The sequence below is a fragment of the Acomys minous genome (assembly GCF_964271855.1).
Source record: "Acomys minous genome assembly, chromosome: 9".
NCBI classification, from domain to species: domain Eukaryota; kingdom Metazoa; phylum Chordata; class Mammalia; order Rodentia; family Muridae; genus Acomys; species Acomys minous.
Genome location: NC_140490.1, coordinates 82,671,222 through 82,688,951, shown reverse-complemented (window position 1 = coordinate 82,688,951; position 17,730 = coordinate 82,671,222). Strand labels below are relative to the sequence as shown.

The 17,730-nt window shown below is 46.9% G+C and overlaps 1 protein-coding gene and 1 long non-coding RNA gene across 2 annotated transcripts in view; both read left to right on the top strand.

Moving 5' to 3' along the window:
- The window catches only part of LOC311604974 (zinc finger protein 560-like), a 225,943-nt gene that overhangs the window by 142,999 nt on the left and 65,214 nt on the right, over window positions 1–17,730 (top strand). The gene's annotated exons all lie outside the window — the stretch shown is intronic.
- Window positions 1,484–15,223, top strand: LOC311604978. Its single transcript, XR_014781765.1, has 3 exons — window positions 1,484–1,671; window positions 11,013–11,080; window positions 15,102–15,223. It is a non-coding gene; the product is annotated as an uncharacterized lncRNA (long non-coding RNA).

Sequence of the window (17,730 nt, the reverse complement as noted above, 5' to 3'; positions counted from 1 at the left end):
TGCCACAACACATGTGTGGGTGTAGAGGACTAGTTGGAAGCGCAGCATCTCTCCAGGTTATAGATCTCAGGGCCTCAGACTTGGAGGCAAGTGTCTCTACTCACTCAGCCAGCTAGCTGGCTCCTCCCATGGCTCTCCCTTCTAATCCACCCATTTTCACTCTATTGGCTGTAGTGTCTTTAATCCTTTTGGGGTAGAGAATAGCTGGCAGTAATTCTTGGCCAGCATCTGCCTACTGAGCTTGAAACAAAAACATATTTTGAGCCAGGGTCTGTTTACGTCCCCCAAATATTTTGCCCACACAGTCTGTAGTCATAGCAGGCCTTAAACTTGTCATGCTCCTGCCTCAGCCTTCCTTGTATTGATTCCAGGACTGGACCACCACTCTTAGCTTTAGGGAAATTAGCAACAAGTGCCTGTCGTCTTTGAAGAAGTTATTTAGGTCACAGTGTTTCTACTATGCCCATTTGGTGTCATTAATAATTTCTTGTTCTCTAATTAGGTAGATTTCAGCTCTAATCTCTTCTGGTCTCGCTTTGTCAACTCTCTTTCCACGCATTGATACTTTTGTTTCCATTGTCACATGTTAAGGGACATATGTAAAAACACATTTAGGTTGGAAGTGAGCCTTTTGGAAACCAAATTTATCCAAGGCATTCTCAATGCCCTGATAAAAGCACCAAGGGAAGATTACTTTTGGTTTCTGTCTATGGGAGACTTGGAGAGGTCTGGTGTGATGCTTGACCAAGCTTCTTTAGGAAGTCAAGGAACCAGGCTCTTCAGCCCGAGAGTCTGTGGTTTGCAGTCTCATGGCTACTCTGTGCTCATTCTGAGGTGTCCTGTGTTCTTCTGCTAACATTGCTAAATTATCTTTCTGATAACTGTCTCATTCTCCACCAAAAAGTGCATCAGAGCTGTGCATCTTAATAACCTTTCTTAACATTATATATATATATATATATATATATATATATATATATATATATATATACCCTTTTGACCTTTTGAGACAGAGTTTCTCTGTGTAGCCTTGGCTGTCCTGGACTCGCTTTGTAGACCAGGCTGGCCTCGAACTCACAGCCATCTGCCTGCCTCCGCCTCCCAGATCCTGGGATTAAAGGGGTCTGGCACCACGTCTGGCCAGACTTTCTATTTCTGTCTTCTCATTCCAAGTGCTTACCCTGGTCACTACCCCATAGGGGCTATAATTGTTGGTGTTTGGTGTCAAGGACCAAGTTGTTTTTGTTGTTTGGCTGGCTTTGAGGCAGGGGCATCAATTCACTGCACATTGATCTTTGTACACTAGACACCTAATGCCTACAAGATGTGAACACTGAGTGCAAGAACAGTGCATGGGTGACTTTACAGTTCAGGAACAATGCGAAACTCCGCGAGTGTGAGACAGTTTTGTTTTGTTTTTCCTGGAGTGGAAGCCAGAACTTCGAATCACTGTGTTTTGTCCCTTCAGAGTACTTGGTCCCTAAGGGAGAAGCTCCTGTCAGTTAAGCCTCATTAGCCAATCAGGGCGTCCAGACGGACCCACCAGTCAGAATGGGAAGGGCACTTCCGGTCCTCCAGGCGAAGACCGTTGGAGAAACAGGCACATGGTGTCCTTCCCACGCTGTGGTCCTCTGCAGGGAGATCTGAGGAGAGCAACGAACCCCCGCCATGGTGAGCGGGGATCCCTGTCCCCACGCAGGGAGGATCCACAAGAGCCAGTGTGAACTTAGTGCCAAGACTCGGCCGACCGCGTGATTCCTCCTGTTCACCAGAGGGCGCTGCAGCTCCAGGCGGAAGCCTGACCTGGGGTGACTTAGGTGCTCTGGCTGTGGTCGCTCAGAGCCTGGGGAGCAGAGCCCTGTGTGGAACATCCCTGTTGTGCCATGACCGTGCAGTGGTCTCCCTGCTGCTTTTTACTGTGACAGGGGAAGGCGGACTCGCTGCCTCGCAGAGCCCTGGCTTCTCTGGTGTCTTCTAGGAGTTCTGCGCTGGGCACTGGACACTCAGGTGCAGGATCCGTGTGCAGTTAATTCTGTGCAGGTGGAAAGTCTGTGTCACTGACACATTTGCATGTGGATGCCGCGGGGGTCCAGGCACCTGAGTTACTAAGTATTTCTGTGTAACTAGGGTGGCCTGGAACTCACAGTAATCCCCCTGCCTCTACTTTCCCAGGGCCAGGATTCAAGGCTTGGGCCACCACCGCCCAGCTACAGTACACTCTTTATTTTGTGGTTGACAGGAGCAAGATCGGTTCTCACCCCTGGTAGACTCTATGGCATCTGGCAGGGTTAGGAAAGCTAGTCCTCACGGAGGAGGATTCAGTGCCCCATCCAGCCCACATCTCTGAATCCCATGTCCCATGCCCTTGGTGTATTCAGTAATAGGGCTTTGCTGGTGAGATCACAGAAGTGACCAAAGGTGGCAGCGACAATCTCTAATGTTTGGGGGTCTTTTGTGCTCCTCTGACCAGCAACTCAAAGGCCAGTGTCTCATGTCAGGGTCCTTGTGTTTGAAGGTTTCTCTCGGGCACCTTTGATTTCAGGATACATCCTTGTCTTCTGTGGGGATTTGGTTCATTTGATCTGGTTTGATTTCTAAGACTGTAACAAAGGGCAAAGATACCAGCCATGGACAAACACACTGCTCTGGAGGCCGAGCTCTGAGCACAGATCTTGGTCTCCACATGGAGCCTCCTCCACTTGCTGGTTGTGTGTGACCATCTCAGCCTGTTCCTAAGGACTTAGTCAGAGAGGGAATAGACCACTGAGAAATTAAGCATTTCAGAATAATCCTGTTAGCCAGTGAGACTTCATTTATTTAAAATTATATACAGAGCTAGGACAAGCCGTGTACCAGAAAGATAATGAAAGATGATAAATTACAGGACTTCTAAGAGTTGTGTAGAAAAGCTCTTGCGATCTGGGATTCTTCTCCGTAGGTTCTGGCAAGGACAGAAGGACTCCAAGGCATCGATGTCTAGTCAGTGGGCATGGATAGAGACACACACACACACACACACACACACACACACACACACACACACACATGCAGATGTTTAAGATCAACACTTCAGGGCCAGGCTTTCCAGGAGACACCATTTTGATTGTCTAAGGCACCTTTCTTTTGCAGGAGAATGGCTCAGGCTCACATTTGTACTCTTTGCTTCAGGCCCCTTTAGGGAATGTATTAGCACAGACCAACCTCTCTTTTTCTTAAGGTCCAGGCCTTTTCCTGATTTTCAATAGGCCGAGACTCACACCTCTTGTTTGGCTGACGCCTCTTCAGAATTAGGGGTAGACCCAGACTTCTTTGGACACATGCCGCTTCAGGGTTGGAGATACAGCCAGGTCAACACATGATTTCCTTTGGGCCCAGGCCTCATCAGAATTAGAAGTAGCCCCAGGTATATTATTTTTCCTCAGGCCTAGTTCACTTAATGGGTCACAATGGGCCAGTGCTCACACTTCTTATGGCCCCAGTCTATTCAGAGTTGTGGACTGGCCCAGGTCCACAAGACGTCCTTGGGTCAAAGCCTCATCATGATTCAAGTTTGTCCCAGGCCCATCATTCTTCCTCAGGCCTCAGCCTAGTCAGGCATTCCGATAGACCAATGCCAACAGCACATCATAGCGCCTCCTCAGAGTTGGTGATAGGCCGAATCCAGCACCTCAGGTTCATTGCGCCTAGGCCTCTTCAGGGTTGTGGAAAGTCCCAGTCTAATACCCCATTTTCTTAGAGCCAAGGCCTATTCAGGGTTGGGGATAGGCCTGGGCCCCATATCTTCTCTTCTTAGGTCCCAGGCCTCTTCAGCCTTGGGGACAGGCTGAGCCCATGCCTCCTTTTCATATGTCCCAGGCCTCTTCCTGGGTGGAGACAGGCCTAGGCCCACACATGCTCTTCTCAGGGCCCAGGCCTCTTCAGGGTTGGGGATAGGCCCAGGCCCACACATCCTCTTCTTAGGGCCCAGGCCTCTTCAGGGTTGGGGATAGGCCCAGGCCCACACATCCTCTTCTTAGGGCCCAGGCCTCTTCAGGGTTGGGGATAGGCCCAGGCCCACACATCCTTTTCTTAGGGCCCAGGCCTCTTCAGGGTTGGGGATAGGCCCAGACCCACACATCCTCTTCTTAGGGCCCAGGCCTTTCCAGGGTTGGGGATAGGCCCAGACCCACACATCCTTTTCTTAGGGCCCAGGCCTCTTCAGGGTTGGGGATAGGCCCAGACCCACACATCCTCTTCTTAGGGCCCAGGCCTCTTCAGGGTTGGGGATAGGCCCAGACCCACACATCCTTTTCTTAGGGCCCAGGCCTCTTCAGGGTTGGGGATAGGCCCAGACCCACACATCCTTTTCTTAGGGCCCAGGCCTCTTCAGGGTTGGGGATAGGCCCAGGCCACACATCCTCTTCTTAGGGCCCAGGCCTCTTCAGGGTTAGGTATAGGCCCAGGCCCACACATCCTCTTCTTAGGGCCCAGGCCTCTTCAGGGTTGGGGATAGGCCCAGGCCCACACATCCTCTTCTTAGGGCCCAGGCCTCTTCATCATTGGGGATAGGCCCAGGCCACACCTCCTCTTCTTAGGGCCCAGGCCTCTTCAGGGTTGGGGATAGGCCCAGGCCCACACATCCTCTTCTTAGGGCCCAGGCCTCTTCAGGGTTGGGGATAGGCCCAGGCCACACATCCTCTTCTTAGGGCCCAGGCCTCTTCAGGGTTGGGGATAGGCCCAGGCCAACACATCCTCTTCTTAGGGCCCAGGCCTCTTCAGGGTTGGGGATAGGCCCAGGCCAACACATCCTCTTCTTAGGGCCCAGGCCTCTTCAGGGTTGGGGATAGGCCCAGGCCCACACATCCTCTTCTTAGGGCCCAGGCCTCTTCAGGGTTGGGGATAGGCCCAGGCCCACACATCCTCTTCTTAGGGCCCAGGCCTCTTCAGGGTTGGGGATAGGCCCAGGCCAACACATCCTCTTCTTTGGGCCCAGGCCTCTTCAGGGTTGGGGATAGGCCCAGGCCCACACATCCTCTTCTTAGGGCCCAGGCCTCTTCAGGGTTGGGGATAGGCCCAGGCCAACACATCCTCTTCTTAGGGCCCAGGCCTCTTCAGGGTTGGGGATAGGCCCAGGCCCACACATCCTCTTCTTAGGGCCCAGGCCTCTCAGGGTTAGGGGTAGGCCCAGGCCAACACCTCCTCTTCGTAGGGCACATGCCTATTCAGGGTTCACCCCAGAAGTCCTAAAGTAGGCAGGCACATGGGACTGCTGTAAATCCCAGCCCTCCTTGGTGGACTCTCAGTTGTCCTCTGCCTAAGACTGCTGCTCTTCCTGGAGCAGGGGTTAACCCTGTGATGTCACAGAGGCCTGGCCTCACCTCACTCACTGAATCACAATGGGCAGCTTGCTATCCTGGGCCACTTGTGCCTGCTCCAACACTAACTATACCTTGTCTCCTGTCTCACCTCTGTGCACCATGAATCCTTTAGCTTGGGTTGGTATCTTGTGTTTTTAGCTGAGGACTTGCCTTCAATGCCTTCCTTTTGGAGGCAACAGTTCAAAACTTTTAGGTGAAGAGTGTGGATAAGTCGCAATCCATCTCTTTTAAGGCAGAGCCCAGTGTGTTGGGGCAGAGACTCTTGGGAGCATCTGCTTTTTGTGTCCGTCCTCAGGGGACCGTTCACCAGAGCAACTGTGTGAGTGAATGGCCATGCTGCCCAGATTTGCTCAGAGCCTCCGTCTCCATGGGCTTGCAGGTTTCGCAGTGCTGGGCTGGCTTTCTCAGCCCTACTCTGACCAGAGACTCTGTCAAGTCCATGTTTGCCCTGTGCTGCAGCTGCCTTCCCTCAACCACTGGGTTTCCATTCTTTCTCATGAAGGGGCTGCAGATGTAAAACATGACAGTCACCCAACACTGGGGATTGCTGGACACCCAGCCTGTGGTGCCACCATGCATTCTATGTAGTGGCCCAGAATGGTGTAAAGTTTCATGTTGAATTGTAAAAAGCTATAAACCTCAATTTAAATTAGTCTGGTTCTGTCTTCAGAGACAGAGAGTCCAGCTCCAGGAAAGAGAATATTTTACATAGTCACACTGTGTGTGTGTGTGTGTGTGTGTGTTTTCATTCGGGGAGCCTCCCTTGCAACATGACTCATGAACATGAGGATTCTGTTGGTGTAATTTAGAGACTGTGGGAAGGTAGAGTTCCTGGTGGAAGGACAGGTTTTACAGCAGGTGAAGAGTTGATGCTTCTATGTCGTGAGCCTCGGCATGTGCTGTCTCCTGCACAGCTTCACTGTGGCTCTAGCTGGCTTTCCAGGATGGAACACGGGTTGTATATTGCAATATGTGGGCACACATACTTGTCTTCTTCATTACTGTGAGAAAATGTCCACTCTCCCCAAACCATCACCCTCTCCTGGTAGAACCCGGGGTTGTCTTAGTTGATTTTCTAGAAGAGGCCTTGGTACCCTGCACACCTGCATTCAAACTGCCCCAGGAAGCACCGTGGCCATCAGAAGTTGGACAGGAGGAATAGGCTCGTCACTAGGACACACAAGAGAAGCACAATACTAATACTAACACTGCCCAATACAACCAAGCTGGACATTGTGGAAAGCTTGGCAGAAACAGCTTCTTCATTGTTTATGGTATCCAAGCTAAAAAATCTTTCCTTTTTATTCAGACAAGAAAGAGACATGTTGCAGGATATTAGATCACTCTGTGAATTCTGAGATTGTGTTATTTACTGCAAAACACAAATAAAAAAAACCCTGTGTCTAGCTGTGGTGTGGTCAGCCTTGGCACACAGCTTTAATCCTAAAGTTTTCTGATGACTATTCCAAACAGGAATAAAGAAAGTAAGCCTTAGATTAACAGGTGGAGCAAGCATCCAGTTGACAGTGAGTGAACATGGGAGAAACCATAGGGAGTAAGAGGAAGTCAGGAGGACAGGATAGAGAGCTGCACAGGAAGCAAAAGGGAGGGACATTCAGTTTTATGGGTTTTTGAGATGGAGTAGAGAAGGGGAAGTTTTGGGGAGGGACACTGGATGAGGAGGAAGGTCAACTGGGTGCTTTCTCTGCCTCTCAGAGCTGGCAGGCTTTCACCCCAGCATCTGGCTCCTGAGTCTTCATTGGTAAATAGAATGATTGAGACTTTGTCTCAAACAAAGAAACAAAAACCAAACAAACCCAACACAGTGAATCCTAAACTGAGTACTCTCAATTTGGTTATTGCAAATAATAACAAAATCTAATAATGATGATGGTGGTGGTGGTGGTGGTCATGATGATAACGATGATGGTGCAGAGAGAGGGAGAGAAGGCTCGTTCTGGACCAGCAGATCCTACTGTGCTCTGGCAGTTAGCGTCCAAAAAGCCTGCAGAACCCTAAGCTCTTCCATAGCTCCAAGGAAGATGGAATTCACTGATGGGCTGTCAGAAAGCCCTTTAGTGAAGAAGGTAAGAAGCCCAGGAACAAAGTGCCCAAGATTCAGCATCTGGTGACTCCACATGTCCTGCAACACAAATAACAACACAGAGCCTGAAGAAACAGCACAGGAATAGAAATAAGGAGGAGGCTGCAGAACATGCTGAACTTGTAGCCACGAGAATAGAAGAAGCCAAGGAAATCACCAGGAACAGACTGCCAAGAGATGTGGGCCGTCCTCACTGAGAGTGTTGAGGCACACCAACTTTGAGCCATGTCCAGACATGTCCAGGCCTTCCTGCTTAGCATCACCACAGCCATTGTGTTTTGAAGTCTCCATTTTTATCCTCAGCTTAAATTAAGTTCAAGTTCTTAGGCTTTGCCTTTTACTTACAAGTCAATACTTGCTGGATGTTCTGCTTGAATGAATATTCTAGGTTCCACTTAAAGAAAACCACACTATCCTGCCATGTTGGTTTCTCCTGGAATGGTCAGGAACCGGAATGTCCCAAGCTCCTCTCCCCTCGTTCTTAGCCAATCATCTTCAACTGCTTTGTTTAGCTAGTCAACATTGCCCAGCGCTGCCCTCCCCTTGCTTCCCACACCTGCTTATCTGGTTGCAACCTGGTTACAGTTTTTCTTAGAAAAAGCCTGCCTTAGAAATGGCTCAGTGTGGCAGGCTTGGTGGCCCAGGCCTTTAATCCCAGCACTCTGGAGGGAGGCAAAGAAAGGCGGTCCGCTGTGAATTTGAGCCCAGCCCTGTCTACAAAACGAGTCTAGGACAGCCAAGGCTACATAGAGAAACCCTGTCTCGAAAAAACCAAAACAACAACAACAACCAAAGAAATGGCTCGGGGTCACAGTTTGGCTGCTGAGTACACTTTGTGTCCCTGACTGGTCAGTGTTCAATAAACTTTCAACATTCTAAGTCTGGTGTCTGAGTGATCAGTTCAGGGTAATCTTGAACCCCAAAAGAGCTTCTTTCTTCTTCTGAGTCTGAATCCAGCCAAAAACAAGTCTTTGAGAGTAAGAAATAAATGATCAAACCTTGAATATTTTCAGGGCTGTCTTTCTGGTGAGCACATTGTAGCTCTGTCAAAGCCCACAGAAGATGCACACCAAGAGTGAACTATGCTGTAGATCTCTGGTGGCAACAGTGTGACCATGAAGATTCTTGGACCAGGTTGTCGGGGGGATGCTGTAATGGAGAGGGTTCTCAACTTTGCTGTCATCCTAAATTGCTAAAAAAAAAAAAAAATTGAAAGATTGTTTTTAAAAAGTGTTTCCTACCTAACTCTCCAAAGACCCTTTGATAAAAACTCTCTTTGCTGACATTTGGAAAACCTCTCCTACTTTCCAGTAAACATAGAAACGTGGACTCACCCTTCCACTAGGTCAGCATGACAATCACGAGGATCAGTGATTTAGAAAGAATAATTTATAATCCCCCACATATAAATAAGAAAGGGGCCTTCTTATCCTATCCTCCATCTTTTAGCCATCTTGGTCTTTTAGGCCCAAGATAGTGGCCTAAAATCAGAACTTCAAATCAACCAACATTTTTTCCCTGTAGTTTTTTTTCAAGAATATTAAAGAGGTGTTTTTCAAAAGGAAAAGTGGGTCATACAAACATGCTTTAGTTTACAATGGAAATTCTCTAAGGTGGGACAGGATCAAAGAGGATCTAATGACCCCCCAGTCACCGGTCAGTCACCTCCCAAACTACTGAAACATTATGGTGTTGTCCCCAGTGTCACCCACACCAGGAAAATTTCAAAGCATCTTCCATGTTACCCAGTACATATTCTGAATGAAAACATAAGAACAACAGATTTATAACTAAGAAAAATTATTAATCTCATAACATAAACAATGCAGATGGTGTCCACTCTCCCCAATAACTTCTCTATTCTCAACACTGCCTATCCATGAGGGCAGCCCACTACAACGTGTCTGCTTGTCATTGGCGTCCCTGGTCGTCCCGTAGGCTCTCACCTTTTGAGGGCAGCCGAGGGAGCCACAGGAGTTGGGGCATCATCTCATCCTACAGCCACCTAGATGTTTAAAATGTTTCTTTCTCTTTCCAGTTTTTGTGGATGAGATGTCTGTCTGTCTGTCTGTCTGTCTGTCTGTCTGTCTGTCTGTCTTGAGATCCTGAGACTTGAACCCAGTGCCTCACATGTGCTAGGCAAGTTCTCTGCCTCTGCGCTGTATCTCTTGCTTCTAAATATTTGGGGGCTTTTATGAGTACACACTGGTGACTGGGTTTTCTGTTGCTCGGTTGACAGGGTCCCCATCTCCTTCTTTCTCTTAATTCCTTTGGAAACTAGAAAGGAAGCCAATTTCTAACTGTAACGGCCTCTCTCCAACACCCTAGCCACAAGATCCACTTTTTCTCTTAGAGACAATCAGGTTGATCTTGAGCTTGGGACTCTTCTGTGTCATCTCGCAATTGCTGAGATTACAGGGGTGGGGACAGAACCCAGGGTTTTGCACACACTGGGCAAGTTTCACCACTCAACTATGTGTTGATGATTCCCTTCTTCAGGGCACACCAAAGGCCTTGTGAATGTACATATCAACTCATTCAGCAAATATTTACAGAGCGCCCACATGGGCCTCTGACCTGCTCCCAGGTCCATTCTCAAAATGTACACTAGAGGGCACTATGCTCTCGAAATACCGGCTTCCATATGCTATTTGGCCATGCTATTTCTGTATCCTTCCTAGCCCACTCAAGAAGAGTCCCAGACAACTTGCACTTTAAACTGGGGGTACAGCAGGGTGGTAGAATACTTGCCTAGCATCCTAGCAAGTGTGAGACAATGAGTCGATCCACATCACTAAAAAAGAAGAAAAAAAGAAAAGGAAAACAAATCCATCATGTGAATGCAAGGACAGAAATGACATCCCGCTCAAACAGTTTTGTTAAAAACACACACACACACACACACACACACACACACACACACACACACATACACACACACACACACACACACACACACACACATACACACACACACACACACACACACACACACACACACACACACGAGAATGTACTGATGTTGGGATCCTATAAAATTATGAAAACTAAAGACTGTTTCCACTCCAAAATTTAAAAAAACAAAACAGTAATATTGCTGTTCTCCAGCTGAATTGACCCATAGGGCAAGCCATTCATTTGGACTGCGCCTAGACACAGTGAGCTTTGTCAGTCAATGGGCTGAAAGTCTGGTTCCTTCCTATCCGCATATAGTCAGGAGGGGTGGGGCAGGGGACCAGCAATCGTGGCCTAATTTTGGCTAATAATATTTAACCCTATCCCCAAGGTTCCTTCTTTTCACAGAGTGTGATTCTCCAAGTTTTCCCATTTCCCTAAGGCCAGAATCGTTTTAAAGGAAATTTTCAGGAAGCCTCAGGGTGACAAACCCCATTATTTTAGTGGAAAACTATCTTGTTTCCGGAAACCAGGGGGCTAGGCTGCAGGGCATGCATAAAATGTAAAGTCTCTATTTCTACCTCAATAGATAAACTGCCATGTCAGACCTTTCTGTTATTGAACCAGACATTTATAGTGGGCATCTGTGTTGGCAGGTGAAAGGCATCAGGGTTGCTGGTCTGCCACAGCAGTGGAGAGAACCACCTTCTAGGGCTCTGTGCAGGTGAGTGACACTGTCTTTTTGCCCACTCACTTGACCAGCACTGGACAGGAGTGGATGTCACCTGGCTCAGTCAGATAGTCCAATGAGTAGTCTTCATGCAGGACTGGAGTGCCTGTAGTGTCGTGAGAAAGGACTCAGTGGAGAGTTCTGCCAGCTCTCCTCTCCCAGCCTGTGAGACAGTGGAGAAGGTTTTATAAACATGGTCTCCTAGGGGCGGGCATCCCTCCCTATATAAGGCGCAGCTGCCAAAGCAAAACAAGGGAAGGAGGCTTATCCAGTCCTTGGTAGACTCTAATGAGGGATGTTAAAGTCCTTTTGGTTTTTTGTTTGTTTGTTTGTTTGTTTGTTGTTGTTTTGTTTTGTTTTCTCGGTGTCCTGTTCTTTTTACATGTTCAAACTGTGGGATCTATATGCTCAGTGGTGTTTTCAATCTATGTCTAAAGCTTTAGCTATTAATTGAGGAAATTTGGCTATGAAAGCAAAGTCATTCATTGTTGGACCCATTACTAGGGGGAGGCCAGATCAGGGCACCAGTTTCTGGAGTTTTTAAGCTACTATTTCAGTAGTTTTAATCCAGTTGGGAGAACGCTGTTACTGACCTGGAAAAGGTATGTCTGAAAACTAGCAAGTACTTTTATCCTCCCTAATGAGGCCAGATCTTGGTGAAGTCAGTTTTCCCAGAGTTCTTAGGGAATCTTGCGTTCTCATTTAGAACCTTCCCTGGGTAAGGGCTCCCTGTTTTAGATTCACTTAAACCGCATCTGCCAGCTTTCTGAGACATCCATGCCAGGCTGTCCTGTCTAGTTACAACATACCTTGGTCTGTGAAATCAGGCAGTTTTGTGGAGCCCAGAGGAGTAGCCTGGTGAAGGTTAGGTACCAACAGTCGTGTCTGTTGTCTTTGGGAGAATGATCAACTCCTTAGGTGTCCACCATCAACCTGTGGATTTTAGGTGTGCGTTTCTTTTTTACCACGGAGGGTCAGGCAGGAAGGATCCTTGTATGTCATCAGAATATCAATAGCCTAGTCCTTTCAGGGCCCTTTGTGTGGCAGCCAGGTCAGAATTCCAGCAATGGAAGACAGCAATTTGTAGGGGAAACCATATAGTCTTTAGGAGGGCCTAGATTTTTCTTAGTGTCCTTTGACGTAGTGTTGAGAAGCCCTTTTTCTGTAGATCACTCTGTGGACATGCCTGGTCATGAATAAAAGCACAGTAGCTGTCCATTTATTTGGTGATGGTGAACTTTACTTTTCTCACCCTAGAGTTTGGGTCAGATTACTGAGTCCTGCTCTCTGGCCTGAGGTCCCTGGCTTGGGACAGATTGTTTCAGTGAAAGCAACTGCTGCAGCTTCCTGTGTATCTCACTTCATGGTGCATCACCTGACAATCATGGGCTACCACTTGTAACATCAGACAAGAGGGAAGCCATGTTGTTGGAGGTGAGTTTCTCTCACCAGACTGGAGGATGGGCCAGGAGCAGAGCCCGGTACCAGGTCACACAGGCATTAGACAGGCAGTGTGCTGCTGCTTCTCAAAGGTTGGCCTCAATCATGTCATGTGGTACTGTGAGTGTAGCATCTTGTGCCAGAGTTATCTTGTTTGTTTTCTTCCATTAAACTTGCTGTAGTCACATTAGACCTGTGGGCTATCCTGTGGCTAAAGGGTCCAGTCATTTAGTAATTGATATTACAGGGCATTTCTAGGGCCACAAAGTTTGAGTTAGAACCCATTTTGTCTTGTATTTAATATATATATATTTTTTTAAATCTTTAATCTCTTTTCTAATATCTGGTGACAGTCAGGTGGCAAAGGAAACCTTTTTGGCCACTGTCTTTAAACAGTTCCCTTTCTAAAAAGAATATAGTAAAATATAGGGCAGGGGAGTAAAGGGAAAATGGGAGGGAGGGAGGAATGGGAGGATACAAGGGATGGGATAACAATTGAGATGGAATATGAATAAATTAATAAAATATATTTTAAAAAATGCTTAACTTCTCCTTGGTCCCTGTGGACAGAAGGAACATCTCTTCTATCCTGGCTGTGTTGTCTAGAGGCAATCCCTTGCCCAGGCCAGGGCCAGAGCTTTTACTTTTCTCAGAGCATGGTGGTTTTCTGTATCACTGGTTGAAAAGAGACCTATGTTATGAAAGAGAAGGGAAGGTAGAACTTTGAATTTTCCTTTGGGCTCAGTCCAGGGTTATATTTCCCTTTTCCAGGACTGCTTAACGTAGACACGGGGCGGAGGGAACACTCACCTGGGGGAACTGTTTTCCCTGCCCGGGTGCAGTTCGCTTCGCTGGCATGGGTGGGGTAGAGAAGAGACTTTTGTTCACCTGATACAGTTGTCTCAGACTTATTGCCTGTATGCTGACCTGCGCTTAGTTTTGGAAGCTTCTAGCTCCATACAATCTAACTAGGCCTAGAACGTGTCCAGCCTCTGAGACTTACTGCTTAATAAGCTCAGCCTTTCTTATTCTTAGTGAGCTCTGGGCCGGCTGGTTCACCTCAGCCATTCAGGCTCTGCTTGGCCTGAAACTAACTCCAGATTTTCTCTAACGTTCTGACTCCACGTTTTCTGGCTCGTTCTATTGTGTTTTCTCATTAAACTTCTCTCTGTAAAATTCTCCCAGCAAAACCACCTCCTCTCTTTCTGCATTACACACTTAAGTAGCTTTTCTTTTTTTTCCTATTCTGTCACACCCTTCTCTGATTCACCACGTTTTCTGCCACTCAATTAGACATCCCTTTCAATCATGGGTGCTTCCTTCTACAACTAAATTCCCCTCCATTGTTTGGGATTACAGCCACGTACTACCACTCCTGAACCAAAGCTTTTCTTTGTTTGAAACTTGCACTATGCCAGGCTGGCCTTGAACTCAGGTCGGCTTGCCTCTGTCTCCTGAACTAAGGAGTGTTTGTATTCCAGCAGGATCCCACAGACCTAGAAGGTCGTTGTGTGGGGTCTCCTGTTAGAAAAGCCATATGAGAAATTAAAATCCCTCTACAGTGTGGCCTGGAAGACAGGCCTGGCCCCGCCCTACCTCCAAAAGGGACTGAACAGGAGCCAAGCAACAAACCAAGCAAGTGCTCCTCCTGCTAGATCACAATAGGGGCAGGCTTGCTTTTTGTTTGTTTGCTCAGTTGGTTTGGTTTGTTAGTTTGTTTGCTTTTCTCGGTGACCTGCCAGAGCCAGTAGGATGGATTCAGGTCGGAATTGTACCAAACGGCGCTGGTGAGATGCCTCAGTGGGAAGAGGGCTTGGCATGCACGCTTGATGGCCTGAGTTTGACACGAGGGACCCTAATGTAGCCCATGCAGGCCTTGTAATGAGTGTCCTGTGTCCTGGGCCAGGCCTCCAGGAGTGACCTTGTGCTTCTTAAGAACTTAAATTTTATTTATGTTTATAGGGTTTTTGTTACATGTATGTGTATACATTCTGTGCATGCAATGCCTTGAAGAAGATAAAAGTTAGTAATTTTGATAGAATTTTTAAAAAGATTTATTTATTTATTATTATGTATATAGTGCTCTGCTTGCATGTACTCCTGCAAGCCAGAAGAGGGCGCCAATCATATTACAAATGGTTATGAGCCACCATGTGGTTGCTGGGAATTGAACTCAGGGCTTTTGGAAGAGCAGGTGGTGCTCTTAACCACTGAGCCATCTCTCCAGCCCCCTTTTGATAGAATTTTACTGATAGTGCTCAGTAGTGCTGCCCTGTTTGCGTGTCTCTGTGTACATGTATTTGTCTCCTACAATGCCGTATCCTATCCAGTGTGCACAGAAATGAGAGGCGTGATTCTCCTTTTCTCTTCCCTTCTAAAACAACTTGGTGATTGCATTTGAAATTCTGTGACATGGAATTAATATGGTGAGCACAGGTAATTATGTAAATATATATTCAATAAAGTACATTTACAATGGGGTGAATCTTACTCCTTCTGTTACCTACCTATGTATAATTCATATATTTACACAAATATACCCTATATGTCCATACATGCTTATGGTATATGTTAGGAAGCTGTGACCTATGAGGACGTGCATGTGAGCTTCTCTCGGGAAGAGTGGGCTTTGCTGGATCCTTCTCAGAAGAGTCTCTACAGAGATCTGATGCTGGAAACCCACTGGAGCCTCACTTCTATAGGTAATGATGTAAATTTTCCTTCACTGTTTTAGCTTAATGGAAAAAAGCCTTAGAGATGGTTACTCTTCTGTATTTTGATTCTGAAAGAGGTAGAATGTAATGAATAAATCAAGCATTGTTTATGGGAGATAATAATTTAAACTTTGCATAAATTTCAGAAGCATACATTTATCTTACTATATTTTAAGCTGCAGATGGGAAGACCACAATATTGAAGAATATTGTCAAAGTTCTAGAAGACATGGGAGGCAATTTTCATGTGTAAGCCAGTGCATGCATGCCTCTGAAGATGTTTTAACATAACTGCAGTGTTTTAATGAAAAAATAGTATAAACCAGCACAGCTTTGTGAGGATTATTAAATGCTCATAGCCGCGTATACCTCAATGTCAAGTTTCAAAGTCTCAAAAAAAGAAAGAAAAAGAAGGAAGAAAAGGCAGGCACTGTAGGTCGCACCTGCAATTCCTGTGCTCAGTGAGGCAGAGGCAGGCGGATCCCTGTGAGTTCTACGTCACCCTGGTCTACAATCTGAGTCTAAGACAGCCAAGGACACACAGAGGAAGCCATCAAATGAGAATGAGTTCGTGGCCATCAGGATGCCGGTGAGCCATCCACCTGAGGACACCAAGCCCATCATCCTTTAAGCATCTTTTCACACAGTTCTATTTCCTGCCTTTGCTGGGCTCACATTGCCCACAATGCCAGGGACTCTTCTCGTCAGTCACCTCGACAAATTCAGGCTAAGTTCAGTCTCAGTGGATTCTTTTTCCCATCTCAAGAGTAAACTAAAATCTGCCTTAATCATTTTATCCAGAGTTTGGCCTTACCAACTCCTGATCAATTCTATGGGGCTGGAGTTCTCCAAACACAAATCTAATCCTCCCATCTTCCAGATGTCAACCTTGAAATAGCTTCTGCTGCCTCCCAAGTAAACAAGGCAGTGGAGACCAGCATCTAACCCTACCCTCACAAGGGTCACTCTTGGCTAAGAATTCCAGAGTGTCCAGAATATCATATAAATTAATTTATTTCCAACCCAGTGTTTTAAACAGCAGCCCTTTAATCCCAGCACACTGGAGGCAGAGTCACGCAGATTCGTGTGAGTTCTGGGCCGGGCAGGTCTAATGCTGATTTTGAGGCCATCAAGAACACACAGTGTAAGACTATCTCAACAACACAACCAAACAACAAACAATAAAAACGTGTGTTGTATTGGATGTGCTTGAGCAACAACAAGGCTGAGTGAGCAAAGGTTCTTTCAGGCACATGGTGCACATGGCATCCTGAAGTCAAACCTCAAAACCCACCAAAAATCTGTAAGGAGAGACTCCTCAAAGATGCCTTTGACCCTCACACGCACCATCCTACTCACACGCCCAGCTCTGCCACAATGTTGTTTTTTTTTAAGTGGCAAGCCCAGCCTAGAATTCCATCTCCCACTCAGGAGGCCTTGTAATGAATTGGGATGTTTCTCTCCCCAGAGATATAGAAGTGATTCTGTCTTTATTAAGATAATTAGCTTTGGGGACTGGAGAGTTGGCTCAGTGGTTAAGAACACTGTCTGCTCTTCCAAAGGTCCCGGGTTCAAATCCCAACTCCCACAGGGAAACTCACAACTGTCTGTACCTCCAAGATCTGACACCCGCACACCAATGCACATAAATTAAAAACTAAATAAAAATATTTTTAGAAATTTTTTTTAAAGATCTTAATTTTTAATTTTTATAGGTCTTTTACTGCATGTACATGGTGGACCACATGCATGTAGTGCCCCGAAAAGGCTTGAAGACGGTCTCAGGTCCTCTGAGATGCAATTACAGAGTGTTGTGAGCTGCCATGTGGTTGCAAAGAATTGATACTTGGTCTCCGGCAAGAACAGCCAGTGCTCTAAACCCAATGAACCATCTCTTCTGTGTTGATTCAGACACTTACTGTTGTATTTTGATTCCCAGGAGCTACATGAGAGGGAATGTTAGGGTACAACATTTCACTGCAGGCTGATTTGAGATCTTCTACCAGGGCTGAAGAGATATCGCAACAGTCGAAAACACTAGTTCTTCCTCCAGAGGATTGGGGTTCAATTCCCAGCACCCATTTGATAGCCACCAACTTCCTGTAATTCCAGTCCCAGGGGATTCAATCAGCCTATTCTAACCAGCAAGTGCACTTCACAGTCTATGACGACAGGCATACATGCAGGTAAAATATCCATGTGTGTGTAATAAAGGTCACCAAAGGACATCCTCATACCACTCCCTGTCGCCTAGGAGCACAGAAGACATGGACAAAGGGATCGAAGTTTCACTTCACCTGACAGGCAAGAAAGTCCCCGGGTGACTTATGTGCACAGCCCTCAGGAAAGGGTGGCCTGTCCTGGGTTTTGCAAGTCCAGAATATGGCGGCTGTGAGACAGTGCAGCATGCTGCTGCTGCTGGGTGTTGAATGTGATCACCAAGAGCGGGTCTGTCAGATGGAAGGCGTGCGGGCAAGCACCCCGGGGCCT